Source organism: Mytilus edulis, chromosome 13 (assembly GCF_963676685.1).
Source record: "Mytilus edulis chromosome 13, xbMytEdul2.2, whole genome shotgun sequence".
Taxonomy (NCBI): domain Eukaryota; kingdom Metazoa; phylum Mollusca; class Bivalvia; order Mytilida; family Mytilidae; genus Mytilus; species Mytilus edulis.
Genome location: NC_092356.1, coordinates 74161154 through 74170819, shown reverse-complemented (window position 1 = coordinate 74170819; position 9666 = coordinate 74161154). Strand labels below are relative to the sequence as shown.

The 9666-nt window shown below is 32.8% G+C and overlaps 1 long non-coding RNA gene across 1 annotated transcript; it reads left to right on the top strand.

Moving 5' to 3' along the window:
* The first annotated feature begins 7438 nt into the window (after positions 1-7438).
* LOC139502229 (uncharacterized) lies at positions 7439-8611 on the top strand. Its single transcript, XR_011658750.1, has 2 exons — positions 7439-7540; positions 8496-8611. It is a non-coding gene; the product is annotated as an uncharacterized lncRNA (long non-coding RNA).
* Positions 8612-9666: the final 1055 nt, after the last annotated feature.

Below are 9666 nucleotides of genomic sequence, written 5' to 3'. Positions count from 1 at the left end.
TTTTTTTCTCGGCCCAAGGAGAGTTGTTCAAATAATGTGAATACACAGAACCCCCATCCAATTACGGTTATTTTTGGAAAACAAATAGTGTGATTTGTCAAATTCAGCTGATTTTTTAATCGTCTTGAAAAAAGTGTAAATTTTATGAGGGGGGATAATCCCGAGCTTAAAAACACCCGATCCCGGAGTCCCGATAAAGGTCCTATCCCCCCTCTTTTATGGTCATGTCTAAGAATTACTGTTTAATCTTCATTTGGCAAGAATACTTCAATAAGATACCCCCATGTCTACCCTCATACATGTATATGGACAGATCATATGTTATCCTATGTCATTTGAAATTGTGACGCCAGAATGCATCCCCCCCCCCTTCTTCATAACCACCATCTTGACCATCTTAAATGAAAAAGTTGAGACGTAAAACTATGCTTGAAACACGCGTGTCACTCAAACGACTTTAAAGTAGTCTCCCTGATCAATTACTTACATCAAAGTCAAAGGATAATTCAAGTTTTAAATCGGAGATTTTTCTTGCCCTTTAACATTTATTGTCACAACAACAGTTTTCTTTTCTAAACTATCTTTACATGGAGAGGAGACGTCAAAAGAGTTCTTCAAACACGTGAGTCGAAAAGTGGTAAATAACTCCTGTATGTGACATTTAGTGGAAGCCATTCAACCATATCATTTTGTCAAACAATTCAATCAACACCTTTATTAATTAGTCCTTCGTTGTCGATAGCTGTAAATTGCAATCAGCTGATAATTGATTTTCTGTCAAAATTTTAATGAGGTCAAGGTGAATTCCGAGTATTGTCTGATAAGTTAAAGTCCGAGAAACTCTAAAAAAGTAAATAAACAAGAAGGAGGAAAATAAATCTTTCTATATATTTCTTTCGCCAAATTCTTTAGCAAATGACGAATTTTTATCGCCACAAGTATTATTTTTTCGCAAATTGGGAAAATGGGGACAGCCAGCGGAAACCCTGTGTGAGGACACCCTATCAAGCTTGTGCTCGTGTTGTGTTAAAACATTTTTAGTATGCTGAAAAATACCAACATTAGAAAAATAAACAAATAATCGATATTGTAAAATATCATTGGTTGAAGAGCCAATGATCTACATACATGTATATACATAAATATATCATCCATAAAATACAACTAATTTAATTTACACCACAACTGTTGGAAAAAACCTTTATGTCTATCATGTATATAACTTATCTCATTCTAGTCCATTCAACTGACAGAATCAGTGTAAATTTCATGAATTCTTTAATATCATGTACATGTATAATCAAGGACTAATCTTTTATATAGCAATATCTGTAAGCCATTTAGAGGTCTTTTGCATTTAAAGTTCAGTTTAAGTGGGCTTATTTTGGGAAAACGAAGTCAATTTTCAGATCATAGTTTACATTTTCTTTATATTTTGCTGTGTCAAAATAACCTCAATATAAAGGACAATATATAGACCCAAAAACCGTTTATCACATTCTACACATGAGATTTTAGCAGGAAAGACTGTGATTGGAGTATTTAACCATTGCAACTTTTTAATTTGATCTCCTCCACTAATTGAAGTAGAATATTTAATGAAGGTGTGTCCACAATTTACAATATGTTTATATATGTATAGAAATGATGTTGAACCTGTTTTATAAATTGAAAAGGTTACATTTTCCCCCTTATTTCAAAATCTAAGCTTGAACCTCTGCGGTCTAACAAAGTTGCCCCCTGCCGGGAATCTGGTTGTAACATGTACAACAATCAAAGATCAACCCACACTAAACTGAATGTAATTGAAAGACATCTAGAGGTTGATATCAGAGGCGGATTTAGGGGGGTGGGGCTGCTTTTTGAGAAAAAATTTGGTTGCTTATATAGGGAATCACTGAATCATGACTTGAGCGAGCCCCCTCTTAGGTCAGTCAGTGGGCCCCCACTTAAGAAAATTTCTGGATCCGCCACTGGATATACAGTATCTAACAGAAGATGAAAAAGGGAACAATATGGTGAATTTTAGAGATTTATATTATTTCATGTACATGCATTTGAAATATATCAGATATATTGTTTGATTTTTTTTAGTTCTAAGTTCCAAGGTGACCTAGCTTCCATTTTAGAAATCGGATTTAAATGCTAGTCTATCAGAGGGATTTTTCCTTTTAATTGGTTGTAGATATGGAATCTTATTTTACCATGAAGTCAGATTTGAAAATGACTTTGGGAATGAAGATGTTGTAAAGACTGAATGTCAGTTTTAGTCTTATTTACAAACATGTATGTACTTTATAATTTTAGTCTTGCATGTATATAATTGTGTGTACAATACAAACATATTATAAAAAAAAAAGAACAAATTTACCCGAGAATGCTACTCCCACTACTAGCAATATGATGCTAGGTTGTTTTAATACATCTGTAGACTGTACTGCCTACTTATGACTCGGTCCTGAGTGTAAATGGTCCTTCAACTATGTGGGGAAAATATTAAAAGGCCTATCTAGGCTTATCAATTTTGAAACTATATTTCATTGTACATATTTGAAATTTTTATACAACCACAGAAATTTTTGCAGTTGAAATACATGTAGGTATCCTGTCGTCGTCTTCCCAAGACGGATGGTTTCCAGATAATAACTTCAGTATAAGTAAAAAGGAAGCCATTTAATTATAACATAATATTTATAATCATAAAAGGAAGCTTGGGATTGTTTTGGGGCGGTTATATAAATATATAGTTCCTAAGGTTTATGAATAAGGGTTCTAAAGGTGCCCAAAACAAGCATTAATCTTGTGTCAGTACAAAAAGTTGTGTATAAGTATTTCAATTGTTCTGAAACTGTACCATAATATTTAATACCATAAGTAGAAGTTTGAGGTCTATTTTGTGGGTTATGGGGCAAACAGTCGAGGAATTGAGGGCCTAAAACAAACATTTTTGTAGATTCAAGACAATAAATTGGAGTTATCTTTCTTTGTCCAGAATGGTTGTTGAATTAATATTACCTAAAACCATTGCTTTATGAAATCTTCTTTGAAAATTGGAGTTATCTTTCTCTGTCCTGAAAATAAGTTGAATCGACTTAAAATAATGCTATATATACAATATACAATGCAAAATTCACTTTACTACAAACTGATAAATTTAAGCAGTCTTTAATAGCCATTCAGTGATTACAAGCACTTTGATTATCATTCTAGGGTTATCCCCTTTCACAAATGGAAAAATTTCTCAAGTTTGTCTCAACTAAATTTAGTGAAATGTGTATACAATGCTTATTACCGGTACCTCTAAACTTGGTTTAAGTTCATTTTTTAGCAGCTTCACTTTTACAGTTCTTGATTTATGTACCTTTATACGTTATATGCTAGCGGAGGCATCATCACCATGACTGTATGACATTTACACTTTAATACTTTATGATGTATTAAAATGAGTAGTTGAATAATTACTGTTGCAAACTCCATTAAAAATTTGATTTGACATCATTTTTATACAACCGCAAAAATTGAAAACTTTTTGGTTGTACATTGGTATCACGTTGGCATCATCGTCTTCATCCAAAGATATTCGGTTTTCGCACTCTAACTTCAGTAAAAGTAAAATGGAAATATATGATATTTAGACACAAGATTTATGACCATGAAAGGAAGGGTGGGATTGATTTGGGGTATTTTGGTCTCAACAGTTTAGGAATAAGGGGCCAAATTAGCATTGTTTTTGGTTTTTGCTCTATAACTTAAGTATTGGTAAACAGAAATCTATGATATTTTAACATAAGGTCTATGGCCACATAAGGAGGGATGGGATAGATTTTGGTAATTTTAGTTCCAACAGTGTAGGATTTAGGGGCCAAAAACATGCCCCAAATAAGCATTTTTTTTGGTTTTTGAACAATAACTTTAGTATAAGTTAATAGAAATCTATAAAGGTTTATGACCACAAAAGGTAGGTTTGGATTAATTTTGGAGTTTTGGTCCCAAGGAATAAGGGGCCAAAATTAAACTTTGTTTGATTTCATCAAAAAAATGAATTACGGTATTGTGCTTCTTTGATATGCCAAATCTAACCATGTCCAAATTCTTAATTTTAGGTCCTGTTTTCTAATTGGTCTACATTAAAGTCCAAAGGGTCCAAAATTAAAATAAGCTTGATTTTAATAAAAATTGAATTCTTGGGGTTCTTTGATATGGTGAGTCTTAACATGTACTTAGATTTTTGATTATGGGCCCAGTTTTCAAGTTGGTCCAAATCGGGGTCAAAAATTATTATACTAAGTATTGTGCAATAGCAAGAAATTTTCAATTGCTCAGTATTCTGCAATAGCAAGAAATCTTCAATTGCACAGTATTGTTCAATAGCAAGAAATGTTCAATTGCACAGTATTGCACAATAGCAAGAAATCTCCAATTGCACAGTATTGTGCAATAGCAAGAAATTTTTAATTGCACAGTATTGCACAATAGCAAGAAATATTCAATTACACAGGATTGTCCCTTTTTCAAATTGGTCTACATTAAGATCCAAAGGGTCAAAAATTGAACTTTGTTTCATTTCAACAAAAATTGAATTCTTAGGATTCAAACGCATTGATCTCAGGAATTTCTTCACTGTCGTTCCCTCAATAACTGCATTAAACAGTTTCTAATCATTATTCATTCGAAACCATTTTATTATACCAATGTCTCACACACAACATATTATAGTATACTGTTGTCTATCAGTCCATCATCCACACTTCAGACAATAACTAGAAAACACTTCCCCCTACTTTCAAGAAAATTTGTTGAAATGTTTATATCTATTGACATAAGCTCCACATCGATTTTATAAATTTTAGAATTTTCATTTCCATGTTATGAAGAGAGATTTTATCCTTAAAAAAGAGAGAATTTTCCAATTTTGAACAATAACACAAAAATGCATCCATCACCTTTAATTAAACTTTGGTGAATTGTTTACACTGTTGACCTAAGGTCCCTTTTGATTGTAATAAATTTCAGATTATACATTTCTGTGTTATGAATTTTTATATATGCTAAAAAAAAGAAGGGATTTTATAGTTTTTGGACACCTATAAGTGCAGGAGTTTCTGGCTACATTGAAAACCCATTGGAGGCCTTCAGCTGTTGTCTACTCTATGGTTAGGTTGTTGTCACTTTGACACTTTCCTCATTTCCCATCTCAATTATTCACATAAACACTTCCACATCATTTTATAAAACTTGGGTGAATTGTCTATGTCTGTTGACTTCAGCTACATTCCAAAATTTAAAACAAGATTAACAACTACAGGTCCCCAAATAGCCTTCAACAATGACAAAAGCTCATACAGCACAGTCAGCTATAAAAGACCTTAAAATGACAAATATTAAACAAATGAAATGAGAAAACAAATAGACTAATAATTGTACAAAACAAAATAGTTCAACCTTTAAGCAAGCATAAAAGGAATCAAGACATATCATGCGCTTACACATCAACTCAATTTGTTAATACACATTTCCAGTCTAGCTTTCAATACATTTGTAACGACCTTTAACCCCACTGTCAATTTGCGTCTGTGTCCATACTTGTTTCTAAACAAAAAGTTGTTTAGGTGAAAGAATCTCTCTGATATTGTACTACAAGGTTCCATCCTACAAGGGATATGATGGGATTGAGTTTAAGGGTTATTGCTTAATGGGGTTTTCAATACGTTTTTTTTTGTTGGGGGCGGGGGGTTAGTTTACAATTTTTTAAGGGATTCCTTTTTTTTCAAAAATTTTCGAAATCGAATTTTGAAAAGTTTCAAGAAGAAGCCTGTAATTTAGTGGTTGTCGTTTGTTTATGTGTTACATAGTTGTTTTTCGTTCATTTTTTTTACATAAATTGTTTTACATTGTCTTATCGGGGCCTTCTATAGCTGACTATGCGGTATGGGCTTTGCTCATTGTTGAAGGCCGTACGGTGACCCATAGTTGTTAATGTTTGTGACATTTTGGTCTTTTTGTTGGTAGTTGTCTCATTGGCAATCATATCACATCTTCTTTTTTATATACCGGTATTCAATTGCACAGTATTGTACAGTAGATTTGTTAGATCTCTAGCCACATTTATTTTGTGACCAAAACCTTTATTATGTCAAAAATTCGATCACAATCCAAATTCAGACAGTATCAAGCTTGAATATTGTGACCAAATTTGCCCACACCGTTCAGGGTTGGACCACTGCGGTCGTATAAAGATTAGCCCCGCAGAGCACCTTGTTGTTGTAATTATAGTTTGTGTATTTAGATCTATTGTTTACATTTGTATATTAGTAGATTAATAATTATTATGTTTCATTTATGTAGTTGATATTGTATGTAGAGAGCCTTATTGAAAATTGGTTTAATCCTAATGAGTTATTACATGTATTATTATTATTATAACTCGCAACTCAACTTTTGAAACTCGCAACTCGACTTTTGTAACTCACAACTCGACTTTAGTTACTCACAACTCAATACTCGCAACCCGACTTTCTTAACTCGCAACTCGAAACTCGATAACAAGTGAATCTCTTACGAATTGCCGAAATTATGTCAGAGGCGGATTTAGAGGGGTGCAGCCCCCCTTTCTGGGGAAAAAAATTGCTTGCTTATATAGGGAATCACTGAAGCTTAACTAGAGCGGGGCTCCTCTTAGGCAGTCAGCGGGCCCCCACTTATGAAAATTTCTGGATCCGCCACTGGATGATGCCATTAAAACTGTGTCACTTAATAATTTGTCTCCGGGTCAATTGTTATGCAATCTGTAACTTTTCTACAATGGTTCTCAGAGTTGTTTTGTTTTAAGGGGACAATCATTTGATGGTTTTTTTTTTGGGGGGGGGGGGGTTGACGAATAGATCTAATCATTTTGATCTGTTGCTACGCAAGTTTATATTTTACTGCAGCAAAGCTTCATTTTTACTTTATTTTAATTTGTACACAATTTAGTTCCTGCATTTTAAGTTACAGAGAATTAATTTTCCTCATGCTCTGGGCATGTTGGGCAAAATAATTTCTTTCAAGTCTTATCAGCCTACAGAAAAGTTTTAAAAATTCATTTAAAAGAATTGGTTGTCATATTTGTTTTAGCCCACTTTGCTATATTCATAAATTTTTATCCGTTATCATTGTCCGAAAACTCATCTAAAATTGTAAAAACTGTTTTCCTCTGCATTCTAATGAGCTTATATAGATTAGACCGTTGGTTTGTTTTCCCGTTTGAATGGTTTTACACTAGTAATTTTGGGGCCCTTTATAGCTTGTTGTTCGGTGTGAGCCAAGGCTCCGTGTTGAAGGCCGTACTTTAACCTATAATGGTTTACTTTTTAAATTGTTATTTGGATGGAGAGTTGTCTCATTGGCACTCACACCACATCTTCCTATATCTATTAATTATTTTACCAAACTAGGGAAAAAGAAATCGTTATAGGGATATATAGATAAATGGATCCACAGAACTCTGTGGCTCGCCTGCAGTTGCTGCTGTTAGTGTAAAAGTGTGATGTTGACTTTAAAAGTGAGTATATTTATCAGTAAAAATACAGAATTTAAAAAAAATATATATATGTGTAGGTGTAATACCACCAAATCATGGTACGTCACATCTGGTTGCATACGAAAGTAGGTCTAAAAAAATATTCCCTTGAATTTGACCGTTGTAGGTAATTAATCCTACATTTTATTGCAGTAAAACTATTTCTGTGTCATAAACATATGTCTTTGGTATTTCAAAACACCATTATTTTTTATTTGTGATTTTATATAGAAAATTTTGTAATCTTGAGGTTACATGGTGACTAAACCTTGTACACAGATAGAATAAGGGGAGAAATTTGACTGGTTAACTTCCAATGATGGTTATTTTCTATATGCAATGAAATGTTATGTGAAACTTTATCTATAGAACTGGACAGGATAAAACTTTACTCATGCCAAGTATTTCTTTATTTGAAACAAAGATAAATTCTGCACAATTTTTTGAAAAGTGCAAATTTAACAAAGACTAATAGGGGAAAATCAATGGTGGTATTACACCTGTATAATACTCGATCCATAACTACGGATAGTTTAAAAAAAAATATAGCAATAACTAAAAAATATTCATAGATCTAATTTTAAGGGTAAAATTGGTTAACTTATTATAGCTCTTCATCTTTTATATACGCTTTGGATTTTAAATATTTGGGCCACGAGCATCACTGAAGAGACATGTATTGTCGAAATGCGCATCTGGTGCAGAAAAATTGGTACCGTTAATGTTATTATTAGAAATATCTTGTTCTAGTTTATCATGGAGACTGCAATGATAAATTATCAGTCACAAACATTCCTTAATCTCACCATTGCACATGTCAGAAATGCGAAATGTGTGGACTCATCTTTAAATCCCTCAACAATAACCCTGATTGGTAAGGTTACCGTAGTATTTGATGATTATTTTACAAAAATTGTACCCTGAATTTTATTTCTAGATTTCAGCAACAGAATGAAGAATTCCAAGAGTCTAATACAGTTTATTTAACAGGATTTTATCATTGAATCAACATCCTACAAGACTATAACATACAAATAAATGAAAGAATCCATGGATACTTATAGTAATTATGTGCAGGGGAGAACATTTAAACAATACTGTAAGAGACATACAGTGGTGTATTTTTAAAGAGAACGAAGGAACCTGTAATAACTTGCAATGAGTGTATATTTTTCAAACTAGACGCTCGTTCATAATAATATACTATTTAAATTAAAATTAGTGTATGAACATTACAGATAAATTCTCAAAAGAGAAAATTTAGTTTTAAATGAAACATTAAAGTAAAAAACATTGAAATAGTCCTTTCCATGTTGTGGGAAATGTAGAAAGTTTATGCTAGCTCATTCATGTAGCTCCATATAGAGGAATGGGTCCCTGTCCCTCCTAAAAAAAACTGCATTCGATTCCGACAGCAATCAACCGATAAAAAACACCAAACAAAAATCAAAAGGGAAACATAGTTTACCATTCGTACACTTGATACATGTAGCATGCTCTGCATTGTGAATGAAAACTAAATCAACAGATTTGTTTTATGTTTTTTTTTTGACATGAGAGAAGCAATGAGAAGGTTCCTACCTTGGTACAGGCGTTTGAATAAATTATTTTTAGAATATTAAGTTGATAAATGGATAAGAAAAAAATCATAAAAGAATGAACATCTTTCGTTCTGTCTATTGCAAGTAAGTCCCTTTTCCATGAGTAATTTGTTCCAAAGTTGATCAACAAATACAACTAAAATCCAGGATGCGAGTCATCGATGTACATGACATTGCTTGTCTTTTTGCTTTCTTGTTGTGCCTGTGACATGCGAAAGATACAGATAACAATCCTACGGCGTTGGCTATTTGTATTGAGCTTGATATTTTATATGGTAATTGACTTGAACTATAGGCTTCATACCTTGTGGCTTATACATGTATAACGAAAGTCTGTATTATATCTGTTGGACTTGACCTCATTTTCAATGTCAAGCAACTGCTTGAAAACAAATTTCTATTTGTATTATGTTAATTTCTCACTTACCTATTAGTGAACTACCGAATTGGACTATTTACCAGGTTTGTAATAACATAAGCAACAGGATGGGTGCTACATTTATATGT